Source organism: Sorex araneus, chromosome X (genome assembly GCF_027595985.1).
Source record: "Sorex araneus isolate mSorAra2 chromosome X, mSorAra2.pri, whole genome shotgun sequence".
In the NCBI taxonomy this organism is placed as follows: Eukaryota; Metazoa; Chordata; class Mammalia; order Eulipotyphla; family Soricidae; genus Sorex; species Sorex araneus.
The window spans coordinates 174,767,935-174,783,966 of NC_073313.1; the positions used below are offsets into that span (position 1 = coordinate 174,767,935).

General features: G+C 36.3%; 1 protein-coding gene and 1 pseudogene across 1 annotated transcript in view; both read left to right on the plus strand.

Annotated features, from left to right (window-relative positions):
- The window catches only part of NCKAP5 (NCK associated protein 5), a 1,232,229-nt gene that overhangs the window by 737,311 nt on the left and 478,886 nt on the right, over window positions 1-16,032 (plus strand). The window lies entirely within an intron of this gene.
- Window positions 10,856-10,957, plus strand: LOC129400319 (U2 spliceosomal RNA; annotated as a pseudogene).

The window sequence follows — 16,032 nt, forward strand, 5'->3', positions numbered from 1 at the left end:
GTGGTTTTGGCATATGAATACACCATGAGGAGTTTTTGAGGCTCTCCCATGTGGGTAGGAAAGTCTCAGTAGCTTGCCAGTTTCTCCCAGAGGGAGAAATAGGCTATAAGATGTCATGTGGCTGCTTCCGGGAGCTTGGTTTTAAATCTCTGGATGTTGGCCCTTGGTGAGATTACACGGTGCCAGGGGCAGTCCCTGTGTATAACTTCCTAGCTAGTGGAAGATGGGAAATCTGGGCGCAGGAGGCCCAGTCACAATCCAAGCAGGCTTGGAGGTCTCAGCCCTGGGTCCCACACACCTGGGTTCTTCATGCGTGAAGCTCCTCCGAACGTATGGAGAGGGGCGTTGAGCATGGCTGTGGCTAGGCTCTGGAGGTCTTCGACCTCGGAAGCTCTGCTCTGGGCGGGGAGGGATGCTGGAGCCCACCCCCTCCGAGGGGCCCCAGGGAAGAAAGCCAGGCAAGAGACTCTCTGCCTGTGAGACTTGTTAACAAAAGAAATTAAATAGTTAAAATTATTTTTGTGAAAATATAAAATTGTGCACCTGACTGTGCACCTCAAAGAGTACTCCCACTAAACTTTGTCCTGAAAATTTTGTGACTTAACAATGTTAATTTTCAAAATTTGTGTCATCTCAATTATCAGTAACTTTGATAATTGTGCCTGGTTCTGTGTTTGGGCTTGCATTGTTGAGATCTGGGCCAATTAGTGATTCTATTTTATTTTCATGGTATTATATCTCAAATAAAATTTAATGGGGTGGAAGGATGTCTTCCTAATAGTATATCTTCTTAAGTTCTAAGTAAAAGATAAATAAAACTTGCTGTGCAATTATATATATGCAGAATTGTAATGGAGTTTATTTATCAACCATCTTAAGACAGTCTGTGATTGAAACTTTAAGGCCAAGGTTCATATCCTCAAGAGAAAATAAAATTTTATGGCAGTTTTGATGACTATTTATAAAATGCTTAAAATTTCCCTTTCCTTTTAAGTCAGATATCTTTGCTTTTTTCACTCTGGAGAAGTTCATGTTCTCTCATGAACACATATCTCTCTTTCGGTTTCACTCTTGTTCTCTCCTTCTTTTTCTATCTTTCCCCTCACATCCCTCTAATTTCTTTCAATAAAAATTGTTTTGCTTCACTAACAAAATAAAGGTCATTACTCATAGTAATTCAGAATTTGCAATAATTTTCTATGCAGAATTTCAGAGCCCCAAATATTCCCTCCAAAGGCAAACAGCATTGATTTCCCTTTATATTTAGATTATAGGATGTACTTGGCAATATTGGTTTCCACCTACCAGTTAAGCATTTCTAAAATACTTTCCACTAAGATTCCTCAAAATCCGTGGCCAAGCTGAGTCTTGTCTATTCTAATATGCCTCTCTACATTGTGAATGGAAAGAGGAGTTAAAGCTGGCATGTCAATGCTTTCAACCACCTGTACCTTCTCTTCTAGAGTCAGTAATGTGATCTCTCAGTGATCTTAACACCTTTCATTCTTTTATGAAATTCTCTAAGTCTCTTCTTATTTCCCATAATTGAGGTGCTCTACATTTTCTGGAAATCTTTGTAATCTCTGGTACATTCCCCAACTGCATATGGTTTCTCACCTCAAACCTTTAGAAAATGTGACCTTTACTTTATATGAAAAAATGTTAAGTACCATGATCGACAGAAATTATCCCAATTTTTTTGTGCATCTTAAATCCAATCACAGTTATTCTTTTTTTTTTTTTTTTTTGGTTTTTGGGTCACACCCGGCGATGCACAGGGGTTACTCCTGGCTCATGCACTCAGGAATTACTCCTGACAGGGCTCGGGGAACCATATGGGATGCTGGGAATCGAACCCGGGTCAGCCATGTGCAAGGCAAACGCCCTACCCACTGTGCTATTGCTCCAGCCCCCACAGTTATTCTTATAATAGAGATAAACAGAAGAGAAAACTGACATAGAAGATGGTTTGAAGTCAGAGCAAAGAAAGATACAGTCACAGGAAGGAAATACCAACAGAGAAATTATTTTACGGCAATATGTATATGAATAGCTGGAATGTTTTAGGCCTCCAAATCACCAAAGCTCATCCTGTGTCTGAGTTTCAGCTACACTTTTAAATTTATAATAAAAATAATATGAATGATACTATAGCTAGTGGGGCTCTTGCCTTGCACTTGATCAAACAGGTTCAATTTTTGTCATCCCTGAGAACTGTCAGAATTTGTTTTTGAGTGTAGTGTCAGGAATAAGCACTGAGCATCACTGGATGTTACCCAAAACTCCAAACATAAATACATTAGATTAAGTAACATGAATAATTTAATAGCTTATTTTTAATATTATCGAGATTTATACATATCACATTTATTTTATCAAAATGTCTAGTTACAAGATACTGCAATGGGTAGGAGAGATAGTTTAGTGGCTAGGGCATTTGCCTTGCAAACTACAGACCAAGGCTAATGCCCAAAACCGCATATGGCCCCCCAAGCCTGCCTGGAGTGAACCCTGATTGCCGAACCAGGAGTTGAGCATCACCAGTTGTTGCCTATCATCAGCAACAAAAAAAGTGAAGATACAGTAGAATCTTTGGATCCCCTGTCTGCAGAATTGGAGCTGAAACTTTTAGATTGGGGAACTCAGATTGCCTTCAAATTGCCTCCCTAATTAAAAAATATAAAGGTAACTGTAAAGTTTAGATGGATATGTTCTCTTAAGAATTAGGTTATTTCTCATACAAAAGGAACTCTGAGTAGTAAGAATGAGCAGAAGGGGAGGGACTAGACTTTTTCCTTGCCAATGCTTCAGTATCTGCATTGCAAACCAGAATGCCCAAAAGTAGAGAGAGAGTATGGGGAATATTGTCTGCCATGGAGGGAGTGGAGAATGGGAAAGGGGGGGTATACCAGGGATATTGGTGGTGGGGAATGTGCACTGGTGGAGGGATGGGTGTTTGATCATTGTGTGATTGTAACTCAAACATGAAAGCTTATAGCTATATCTCATGGTGAATCAATGAAATTTAAAAAAATACAATAAATCACTGGGTTCTTATTTTGTTTTGCAGTAAAAATAAGTTGTATTTGGAAGTTTTGTGGAAGTGAGGGACAGAGAGAGAGAGAGAGAGAGAGAGAGAGAGAGAGAGAGAGAGAATGCATTTGAGAGAGCACGGGCTTCACCAGAGGGAGCCCCAGTTCACTACCTAGCATTAGATATGAACATATGAAAGTGAACATATCAAGAGGGGAGATGTGGGCAATGCACGTGTTCAGGCACCACATGCACTTGGTAGCACATGCGCTGAATCACAGTTATTTTAATTTTCATTGTGCTTTTCACTCACAATTATCTTACTTATACTTTATAGATATTCATTACTTTTAATTGTATTTTAGTTGCAATAAATGTTATTTTATTTTTTCTATTATTTTTTCTTTTACATTTAGTAGCTGTGAATTGCAAAGGTATTTATGATTCAGGCATATGGTGCTTCAATACCATTCCCTTAACAGGTGTACACTTTTCTCCACCTATGTCCTCCCCCTGTTGGCCTCCCACACACCAGTCTGTTTCTGTGAGATGTGTATATATATATATGTGTATATATATGTATATCTCTCTATATATATGTATATAGAGATATACATATATGTGTGTATATATGTATATATAAATATATTCATTTATATATATACACTCAAATAAATATACATATATACACAGGTGTATATTTGTTCATTTTGTTTTTTTTCCTGTGGTTTACAGAACTGGTGCTGAAAAGATTTCATACATAACAGTTTAATAATTTTCAGCACCACCTCCTTCTCTTCTCCTGCCTCATAGGTATTGCCCCCTTCCTGTCCTATCACCCAGCCCCCTCAAGGGGTATGTTCCTCTTAAATGCAATTCCTCTTGTTCTTTGTTTCCATTGTTGTTAGGTATTCATTATCCCACCATTATGTTCATTTATAGCTGCCTTTGAGAAAGATCCTATTGTGTTGGTTTCTCTCCCATGACTAACTTAGCATGATATTCTCCAGGATTTTTCATGTAGCAGCAAATTTCATGACTTATCTATTTATGACCTGTAATATTCTATTGTATATGTGTACCACATTAACTACTTTTTACTTTATTTCTTGACTACTTTTTTAAAGCTGCTAAGACTATATTAATCCAGTAAGAGGAAAGCATATAACTTTTAGAAATAATTAAGCTAATATTAATAAATATCACAGCAGTAAAAACTTGAAGAGACAGGATATATATTTATTTTCTACTTACATGTTTTCTTTATATTATTCTGTATGCTATAAATAATCATTCATTATGTATAATTAAATATCACTTTACAATATTACTATATTTTTGCATTATATATGCATTCTCAACAATTGATTATTATAATGGCTGTTCTAAATGGACTTGGAAAAGTTACATTATGTTCAGATTATACTGAAACATTGAAAATATGTCATCCATTTTAGGAAAATAAGTATCAAAGATTTTTTAAAGCATACTTGATTGAGTAGGTAGTTAGTAGTTATGTTAAAATAATTATGCTAATGTGAAATACTTTATTGCATTTTATTCCTATAAGAGTAAATGTATTGGCAGTAATAATAATCTATATTATAATATTTCCTTGGTCCACACAGAAACATATTATAAAATACATTAAATAATTCCCTCTAGGAGTGTTTTTGTGACATAAGTACATTTTACATGCAAGTGAAGATTTAGTGTATTGGTTTATAAAAATAAAAATTGAAAAAAATTCAAATGAGCATTTTAAGGGAGTATAATTATTATTTATACAAAAATATGTATTACCCCAACATAAAATACACATCTTTTGAGAAGACTAGGCAAGCAAAAATGTCTTTGAATCATATAAAATTTAAATTAGAATATTTAAACAGTTTTAATTTCTCTCTCTTTCAATGTCAGAGTCCTGTATAAGGTCCTGGTAAAGCAGCAGGTAGGCAAAGCATTTTAAACATTAGATACTGGTATTGAATGGTTTGAGTGGTCCACTCTACACCAATTTATAGTGTGCATGACTTTGAGCTAGTCATTAGTTTTGTCTCATTTGCTATGTCTAGTTGAGGGGAGAAGGAAGATAATAAAATTTATTCATTGAATGGATAATTACATGAGTTAATACATTAGAAGCCTTTAGAATAATGTTTGGAAATAAGGGCCAATGCATTGTTATTTTCACTAGTTTATAATCTATAATACTTTAACAGGCATTGCACTGAGTGTAGAAACAGCTCAAGAATGTTATGTGTTCACGAGTGCCACATACTGGGGTAAGATTGTGAATTAATTTGTCTTAGTAGAGCCATCAGGTGCCCATGTTTATAAGAGCTTTGATATCATAAGCTGTTTTTCATAGTCACCAGCTTAAGGGACAAGTAAGTATAGGGTGTCACCATTACATCTCAAAAGGAGAATATATTAGTCTGTCACTAAATGCCTTGCCATCCCCAAATCATTTAGTCCTAAGGAAAATGAGCCTCTTTCCCCACTCACCAGTTTGATTTACAGCTACCTGTTAGTGCATATTGGAATGAGCTGCCCTAGTATGTACTCTATATGACGAAGGTGGGACCAGATTGAGTTGAATATAATCTCTTGGCCTAGATCCCAAGTTGGAAGATAGCTTAAATAGTTATCAAAGGGACATTATGTCATAAAGGAGTACAGTGAACTGGAGTGATGACTCAACCTCTATAGAAAGAAGAATTAAAATTAGATTAAAGAAATGATCTTCGAGGAGTCGGTCGGGATTGGAGATGTGTGCCACAAGTGGATAAAGGACCATACATGATAACCTCTCAGTATCTGCATTGCAAACAATAATGTCCCAAAATAGAGGATATGGGGATTGTCGACTGCCATGGGGGCAGTGGGAGGGTGGGAAACGTATACTGGGGATATTGGTGGTGGGGAATGTACTCTGGTGGAGGGATGGGTGTTTGATCACTGTATGACTGAAACTCAGACATGAAAGCTTGTAACCAGATCTTACGGTGAGTCAATATTTTTTTTTAAATTAAATAAATAAATAAAGGTCCCATTAAAAATATTAGATGAAAGAATCCCTGGGAGAAGTATAGTCAGCACCAAGGGCAGGTCCTATACGCCCCCCCCCCCCCACCACCACCACCACCACCTCCCCTTGCTGCTCTCAACCTTCATCTAGCCTGAGACAAGATCTCCTTAGTCTTACAATGTTTGGGTCACTAAAGGAAATCTTCAAGAGCAAGTCTAAATGCATTTGAATAAAAATGCATCCCTTTGCTCCCAAAAGTTATATTTTGTTTAAGATAGCAGTAAACATACCTGAAATTAAAATAACTCAATTATTGGAATTCTAGAACTGGTTTTTATTACCTTCTGGAATTTGCTGCTTTGAAACAAGGCCAAGGAAATTTTGGACAGTGAGCCCACAGTGAACCCCTGAATGTGTTGTGAAATAAAATTAAAGTAGATTCATTTTGCTGTGAAGTTAAATGGCTGTGGTGGAAAATGTGCTGTCACAACTGTGGGGGGGATGCACAGCAACAACCATCACTAGAGCTCAAGAATGCAACTTTAGCCTTTTATGTCTCTTTTGGTATTATCCGGAACAGACTGCTGCAACTCCTTTGTGACCATTATCCTCAGACTACAGCTATTCAGAAAGTCCTGCACTCACTTGTCTTGGCTTTATCTTTCACTAAGCCTGCTTTTTGCTAACATTTTATCAGTATTGATATCATAAATAACAAAATATCTGGCTCTCCTTTAAAACTTCCTAACCCAGAGGTGTCTGCTGATAATATATTTCCCTTAAAGAGACTGAGCCTATAAAATGTAGTAGTAATATTATTGTATTTATGTGTGTGTGTGTGTGTGTGTGTGTGTGAAATACCCAGCAGTGCTTAGGGATTACTCCTGGCTCTACACCCAGATCTAACTCCTGGCAAGGCTCATGGGAACATATGGCGTGCTGGGTATCAAACCTGGACAACCACATACAACCAGCCTTCTATACTATTGTTCCATTTCCAGTAACAAGTTTATTGCCTCTATACTCATTCTTTCTGCCATAAAAATCTTTGAATAATGTTCAACAGTACCATCTTCATTTTCTGGTTCTCTGAATGAGAAATGGAGAAGTGTTTGCTTTTTTAAAAACTAATTCACCTTAGAAGGGAAAAACAGGCTCATAAATATAGATCACATACTGGTTGATTCATAGTTTTATGCTATAGCAATGAAACTGTTTTATTAATCTTTGGAGATATAGATGCTGAAAACCATTTTGCACAATGGAGGAAGTTTAGGATATATGCCTGTTTTTAAACATTTTTGCTACATCATGATTTAGTGACATAAGAAGTGGAAGGGAAAAGTTGAAGAAAATTGGATGATAAAAATTGTGGTAAAGTGAAGGGATAATACTCATTTTTTTGTTTCATTTCTTGAAAAAAATACCTAAAAACATAGAAATACCAGGTAAGTATACAACTTGGTTAACATATGTCCATCATAATTTTTTAATGATATATAGTTAAATGCATTATCTCTCCAGCAAGGGATGCTCTAAATCAGTTTTTAGTATAGTGTTTGGGACTATACTAATACCAAAAAGTTTGAGCAACATCTGACAAATTAGTTACAAAATCCAAGGAAACATACACTAAAATTTTCTCTCATAAATTAGCAAAACTCTTATTTGTGTAAAGTTGATAAATAAGAGACAATTGAGAAAACATTTTTCTTTCTCAATACAGCAAGGAATTCAGTTTTTCTCCTATATTTTCAAATAGCATATAATGATAGAATGATTATATAGTAAATCATGTTAATTACTTTCTTCCACAGCTGTTGTTTTCAATATGAGAAAATTACAATTGTTTAAAATAATTATATAAATTTTTCTACCCACATTTAGTGTACTAAGTACAAGGAAATTAGGGGATTTTTAAAGCATTTTATACATTTTTTACTAAAGCATGGTTATTTGCAAAGTTATTCATAGTTGAATTTTAGACATACGATATGGCATCACTGATCCTACCTCCACTGTCAACTTCCCACCACCAATGTTACCTGTCTGCCTCCCAAATCTCCCGCCACTTCCAGCCTGCCCTGTTGTCAAGTGCTTCTCATTTTTAAAAAATTATTGAAGAGACATGCTTTACAAAGTTAATGATTGTTTTGTTTTAGGCATAAAGTAATTCCCCACCAATTCCTCCACCAGTGTCAACTTCCCTCCACCTGTATCCTCAGATTCCCTCCCCATCCCAGTTCCCAGTCCACACTCATCAACTTGACAGGCACATTACAAAATTTCAACAGTTGCCTTTCATCTCATGTTTTCTGTTCTGTTCAATCTGTGTTTTGAGTATATGGCTATACCCCTCACTCCTATCACTGGTACAACCGAAGCCCTGATGTCTGTCAACCCATTGCTTCTTGTTCTCTTGTCCCCTTCTTGATTTCTTTCCTTCTCTGTCTCCTCACTAAACAATGCATTCACAGATGATTTAAGCATTGCCTTTTTACTACAGTTCATTTCCCCAGCCAGGTACCTATTTAAGTTTGGTTGTTAAAGTCTAGAGCACTTTATTTCACTGTTGTTGACACCATGGCTTGTATATTTTGGCTTTATCATTTCCGAATACCACTTTTGTACATGACTCCCCTGATCTAGCCCCAGTTGCTTCTCAATTATCTGAGCTATTCCTTCTCCTCTATATACCCTGTGGGCTAAGGTTGACCAGTGCACTTCCCCCTTTAAAACATTGAATTTCCTCATACAGTTATTCTAGATACAACATATAAGTAATATCATTCTGTGCTTATTGTTTGTCTTCTGATTTACTTCATTTTACATGATGTCTTCCAGTTCCATCCATGTTACCATGAATCGCATGATTTCATCATTTCTTACATCTGTGTAGTATCCTCATTGTATATGTATACCATATCTTCATGACCCACTTATTTGATGTTGGATGTCTAGATTGATTCCAAATATTAGCTGTTGTACTGAGTACTGCAGTGGATAATGATGTACATGTTTTTAGAATGAATGGCATTATATCCTTGAAATAGATACCCAAAGGTGGAACTGCTGGGTCATATTGGAACTCAGTTCTGAGTTTACTGAGTATCTTCTATACTATTGAAACAGAAAATATTCTTACTAGTAGTGGATGAAGGCTGCTTTTTCACCACAAGCCTGCCAAAAGTGATTGTTTCCAATATTTTTGATATGTGCCATTCTCACTGGTGTGAGATGATATCTCTTTGTTGTCTTGATTTGAATTTCCCTGATAATCAGTGATGATGTGCAATTTTTCGTGTGACTGTTGGTCATCCATTGGTGTTCCTGAGAGAAATGTCTGTTCATTTTCTTTGCTCAGTTTTGATGAGGATTTTATTTTTTGTTCTTGCTGTTGATAATATTTATAGTTATTTTATAGATTCTGGATATCAAATCTTTATCTGATATGCTGAGGGGGGTCATTTAGTTTTAGCCCATGTTTCCTTTGCCATAAAAAAAAACCCTTAAGTTTGATATAATCCAATTTGTTTGATTTTGATTCTGTATCTTTTGCAAGCAGCATCATATTGTTGAAGACTCCTTTAAGGTCTAGGTCTTAGAGTATTCTGCCTGTATTTTTCTCAGTGTGTTTTATAGATTCATGTCTTATCTCAGTGTTTTTGATCAGCTTTGTGTTGACTTTTGTGTCAAGTGTAAGATATGAATCCAGTTTTAATCCATGCATGTGGTTATCCATTTCTTCTAACACCATTTGCTGAAAAGGCTAGATTTAATTCCTTTAATCCTCTCAGTTCCTCTGCCAAAAGTTTACTGAAATACATTCCTTGGATATTCTACTCTGACCCATTGGTCAGAGAGTCTTTTTTCCACTACCGTGAAGTTTTAGTCACTATGGCTTTATAATATAGATTCAAGTGACGTAGTGAGATGTCTTCCAATTTTTTGCTTTTCAGTATGGTTTTGGCTAGCAGATTGTTTTATGGTTATGCACAAACATTATTATGGTCTGTTCTAAGTCCCTGGAGAATATTATCTGAATTTGTATAGGGATTGCCTTGAATCTATATAGTAGTTTAGGTAAGATGGTCATTTTGAAATGTTGATTCTTCTAGTCCATGAGTATGGCTGAATTTCCATTTGAAGTTTTCATGGTATAGGTCTTTCACCTCTTGTTAAGTTGATTCATAGGTACTTGATGTTTTTGGTCACTATTTTAAATAGGATAGACTCTTTGATCTTTCTCTTCTCTGATTTATTATTTGTATATAAGAATACAACCAGGTTTGGGCTGGAGCGATAGCACAGTGGGTAGGGCGTTTGCCTTGCAGGTGGCCGACTGGGGTTTGATTCCCAGCACCCCATATGGTCCCCTGAGCACCGCCAGGGGTGATTCCTGATTGCAGAGCTAGGAGTGACCCCGTGCATGTCCAGGTGTGACCCAAAAAGCAAAAAAATAAAAAATAAAAGGAATTCAACCAGTTTTTGTGTATTGACTACAGTCAGCCACTTTGCTGTATTGGTTTATTGTTTTTAAGAGCTTTTCAGTCAACACTTTAGGGTCTCTAATATATATCACACAAATAGAAATAATTTGAGCTCATTTTTCCCAATTTGTATGTCTTTAATTTCCTTTTCTTACCCATTTGCTGTTGCTATTGCAAAGACTTTCAATACTGTGTTGAGTAAGAGTGGGGGCAGTGGACATACTTGTCTTGTCCCTGATCTTAGCAGGAATGTTAAAGATTTTTTAAAAGTATTTTTGTTAGCAAAAAAAAAAATACTCTAATCGCTTCTCGGCCTTTTGGCTAAGATCAAGTGTAAAAAATACTCTAAATATTAGAACTCATATTTGCTAATTTATAGTCTCTTCTATACCAATAACTATATTTGTATTTTAGGCACTTTGGTTTAAAAACTATTAATGCATAATTACTTGCATAAAACATTCAAGTACTACAGCCTCTATCAGGGTTTCTACTTCCTTTAACCTTTGTCCTAGTGTACCCACTATGATATTCTTCATACTGAAGATCAATTCTCAGTTTCTGTTGCATCTGGGCAGTTGTTATTCCTCTTTTTTTAAATTTTTGCTTTTTGGGTCACACCTGGCAATGCACAGGGATTACTCCTGGCTCTGCACTCAGGAATCACCCCTGGCGGTGCTCAGGGGACCATATGGGATGCTGGGAATCGAACCCGGGTCGGCCGCGTGCAAGGCAAATGCCCTACCCGCTGTGGTATTGCTCCAGCCCCAGTTGTTATTCCTCTTTATATCCCACATTTGAGAGAGAACTTTCTGTGTCTGTACTCCTCTTTTGACTCATTTCACTCAGTGTTGTACTCTCCAGAGCATAAATTGCGTGATTGGAGGCACTAGCAAATGTATAGCAGGTAGGCCAATCGCCTTGTATGCAGCTGACCCAAGTTTGATCCCCATCATCCTAGTCCCATGGGCCCTACCAAATTGACTCCTGAACAGAGCCAGGAATATACCCTGAAAACACTGTGGCCCTAAAACAATAAACACACAGAAAAATAAAATTGCATAAATTCTTCTTTTCTTAAATATGAATAGTTCTCTGTTTTGTATATGTGCCATAGTTTCCTTTTCCAGTTATCTAGTCTTGGGCACTTGTGTTGTTTTCAGGTTTTCATTATTGTGAGTCGTGAAGCAGTGAACATACGAGTGTCAATATTTACTTTTCTGAATAAAGTTTTTGGGCCCTTAGGTTGGATGCCAAAAAGAAGGCAATGTATATTTTAGATAATCCTAAACTTTAGGTATTAGTAAATACCTTAAATTAAATTTATAATCCTATACATGTATACTCTACGATAAGGTATTATTTATTCAATTATATGTTATATTCCTATCAGTGAAATATAATGTATACATTCGTATCTCAAATTGAAAGGATGAACATTGAATATGTTGAAGAGAACTTATTTTGGGTATAAGATCTACAATGGAATCAATCTTCTCACTAATTATACAAGAATATATTATGTCTTCAACCCAGTCTTGCTGAAAGGAGAAATCACAAACTACAAAAGCAGAGAAAATAAAAAATAATCAATAACATATATGAATATAATAAAAAAATTTCATAGATCTGGGACACAGTGTAAAAGCAGCTGAGATTCTCACTTGTATATGGTATATAAAGAAACAAAGCCAGATGAGAGACAATGTCCAATGCAAATCAGTTATTAGACACTGACTTCAGAGTTGAGGTTACTAGGGGGAAACAGTAGGCAGAGAGCTTATAATGGACTGTTATAATGGACTTATAATGGCAGAGAAATGCTGTCACATTGGTGGTGGGCATGGTGGGTAACATTTTATCTCTAAAGCATAAATTCACACTTTTGTAAACCAATGCTACCTCAATGAAAAGAAAACTTTAACATTGATATGTTTATATGTCTTCTTGTCTGATTTAAAGAGCATATTTCCCTTGGTGGCTGGAAGCGATAGGGGGAACTTCCCAAGCATTGCTTATGGTTCCCAGGAAAATTCCCAGTAATACCTGGCCAACGTGGCGATCAGTTGATTCTAGGGCTAGAGGATGAGGTTTGGGAACCAGCAAGGCTGCCCTGGCAGTTTCTGGGAACCTTTAGGACTATGATGAGGTAGGGGCGGAGTATAGAACTGTGAATGTGCTGTCCATATAGGGCACACCAACTTCCCTGACCCAAGAGATTATATACTTTAACACTTAGACATTATACTAGTTGTCTATTTTCATGTAACAAATTATTTCAACAAGATACCTTACTAAAGCACACTGTTTTATTACTTCACAGTTTCTGTGAGTCTGGAGTCTAGATCTGTTTTGCTGCATCCTCCAACTCTGGTCTTTACCTGGCCACACTATATCATCTGTAGGAGCCGTAGCCACTTCCAGGTTCCATTAGGGCAACACTGCCAATCAATTGCTCTTGTTTATATTCTTTACTCTCTTGTAGGATTATGGCCATTGACAGTTCTAAATTTCTTGTCATTTGGGCCTTTCCAACTTGCAAGTTGCTTTATTAAAGCATGAAAGCAAAGAAAGTAATTTTGCTAGTTTGAAAGTAAGATGAAAATAACCATTTGTAATATAATCATAAAAATGACACCCCATCAAATTTGCTGTATATTTGTTGTTAGAAGCAAGTCATTAAGTTGATCCCATACTGAAGAGTGGTATCTATCAAACTCATATACATATCAGAAGAATTACTGGGTATGCATTCCATCGTCATTTATCTTGTGTAAGAACTAGAATTTTTACAAGAGGAAACATAATCCATGTATTAAGTATCATGTGCATAGATAGATACATATGGCAATTTGTATGACAATTTTTTCATCAAGGGAGTAAAAATATCATTTTAACATATATGTGACTCCAGAAAAAATATTAGGTATATAAAACAATTATTTTTTTTCTACTCCCACTCCCACTTCTAGGAAACTATTTGTTCCGTTCTGAGTTTCTCTTGCTTCAGGCCTATTATATCTAATTCCTTCATAAGCCCCAAATTCATTTTCCACTGGGGATCACAAATTTCTAGGTGCTGAATTTGTTCATGCTTATTTCCAACAAATTATCTTCATCCTATAACCAGTGCATTGTCTGCCAGCAGTGTTTTGCTTTCTGAGACATTAAAACAGAGAAAGCATTAAGAATTATTGTGTCTGTAATGACTAGCTGATCTTTGTTTCATTTTACAACTATTATAATACCATATATTATGTTAACTTACCCAGACCTTAAGTAAAGGGACATATGTTGGATGGAGTGTTGTATATGGTATGCGGTGGACAGAGCTGTGTTGAAATTATCCTTCATGGTGTCAGTGTGTGATTTTCTACCGCTTTTCTTGGGCTCTTCCATTTCTCATTCTGTATTTTGGAATGTACTGCTCCCAATTTCTGAAATAATTTTGCTTCCTTTGTCTGTATGGTGGAGAATTCTCTACATTTCACTAGTTCTCTTAGATTTTGCTTTCATCTGTAAAGATTGGTACAGGATTATTTATACACCCCAACTTCTGCACAACCTGGTGTCTTGCACATGATTGTATATGTATCACTAGATTGTATTTATTGTGAACACATTCCATTCTTTCCAGGTTTTAATTCATAAAGTCAAGATGCTTTTAATAGAGAGAAAACTGGAAAATAAATGCAATGATCTAGACCCCAACCTGCTTCTCTCTATAACATTGTTTTATGGGTTCTACTATGGAACTTTACCTGACCCCATACTATTCCACTAAATTTCTTTTGACTTCACTCATCTGCATATTTTCTCTGAGTTATGCTGACTCTCTGAGCCTCTCTACACATCTCTTGATTTCTCTCCTGTTTCTATGATAGTGACTATCTCATCCGGTACAGAACCTTGTGCCATTTGCTTCCAGCCAACCATCATGCACTTAGCCCACCAACCATTTGGTCAGGTAATTATCTTGTCTAAAACCACCATTCTTTCTCATCTATCAATGAAATAAAATACAAACTCAAAGGCTAGTCATTTAACAACATTTGTTTTTTCAGTGTTGCAGAGGCACCTTCCCACTATGTGTTGGACAAAAATGAACTTGATCACTGCCATCTTTGGCTGACCTAGTGAAAAGGAATAGTAATGCACACCTACGAAGCATTTATGTAAATATTCAATAGCATCATTTATAGTTATTCAGGAAATAGCATTTACTGAGCTGCTATTTGATACAGTAAAGTTTTTCCAATGAAGAAAATGAAATAAGGCGAGGTAGTAGCTGGTTCATGGATCATGGCTGGTAAGCGACAGAGTAGGGAATAGAGAGTAGGTCATTGATACCAGAACAACTTCCTTAGGAGTGCAGTGTTTTCATCCCTCCTTCCCCCAAATGGGTTAATTAGGAGATTGAAGATTTTTTTGACAATGACTATAACATATTTCAGTCATCTGCTCTTCACGTTTATCCCTTTATTGTGACTTTACCTACAATGAGTTGTTGTTACTTAAATGAATGTTTAAGTAACGATCTCCTCCTCTTGGGTTCTGCTAATTTGGTTTCCTTCCTCCACTTTTCTGCATGTGCTGAGGCACACCTGGAGCACACTGGACCTGAGCCAGTTGAAGGGGAACAATCAAAATGCCTCTTGTTAAAGCTTATTTTGCATTTTTACGCATTTGTATGGTCACAAGAAGAATGAATAACCAGGGTTTAGGGCTTTCGATTTTTTTTTTAATTTAGAAGCTTGTATTTTGAGATAGCTTTTCCATAAGTTCTAAACCCTTTTTAGGAAGTCATATTTTGCTACCTTTTACTATTCAATTTTTGCATCAGAAACTATCTGTTTTACTCCCCACAGTGGGTTGAAATGAAAAAAGTAGGAGCTTCAGCATATTGAGTATTTTTGGACATTAGTCACTGTATTATTCCTTGCATTTCCATGCAGTTGGAGGATATATTACCTCTCCAGATGGTAAGGTATCCCTGTATTTCTTCTGCTAAGAAGTAAGTTAATTAAATTTTATAATAGCATGCTTTACAAAAGTAGAAAAATAAGATTCTTCTTCAGTTATATATTTGTTCCAGTGGCCAATTTTATTTCCTTCATTAATGTATTCAACTAAGAGTCTTGGCCATTTAGTAGACAATATTTTAATCTGAAAATGCTGGCAAAGTAGGGGAAATCAGGTATTTAATCCAGAGTAAAATACTGTGTTGTCCTTTACACAGGTTTGTGTGCTTTTTAGGAAGTGTGGTTCTTTAACCCATTATTCTTCACCTGTGTCTGGGAGAATGACTTGGGTCTAGGAGTTAGACCTGGGATAATCTCCTCTACTGCATCCATGGCAAAAATCTCGCTATCCTTAGGTATCCTAGAGAGCCAAGCACAGGGCTTATCTCCCCATTGTGGTTGCCTGAGAGATTTATGGCTTGTATCTCTTATACTAGCTCCCATGCTCACTTCCTGC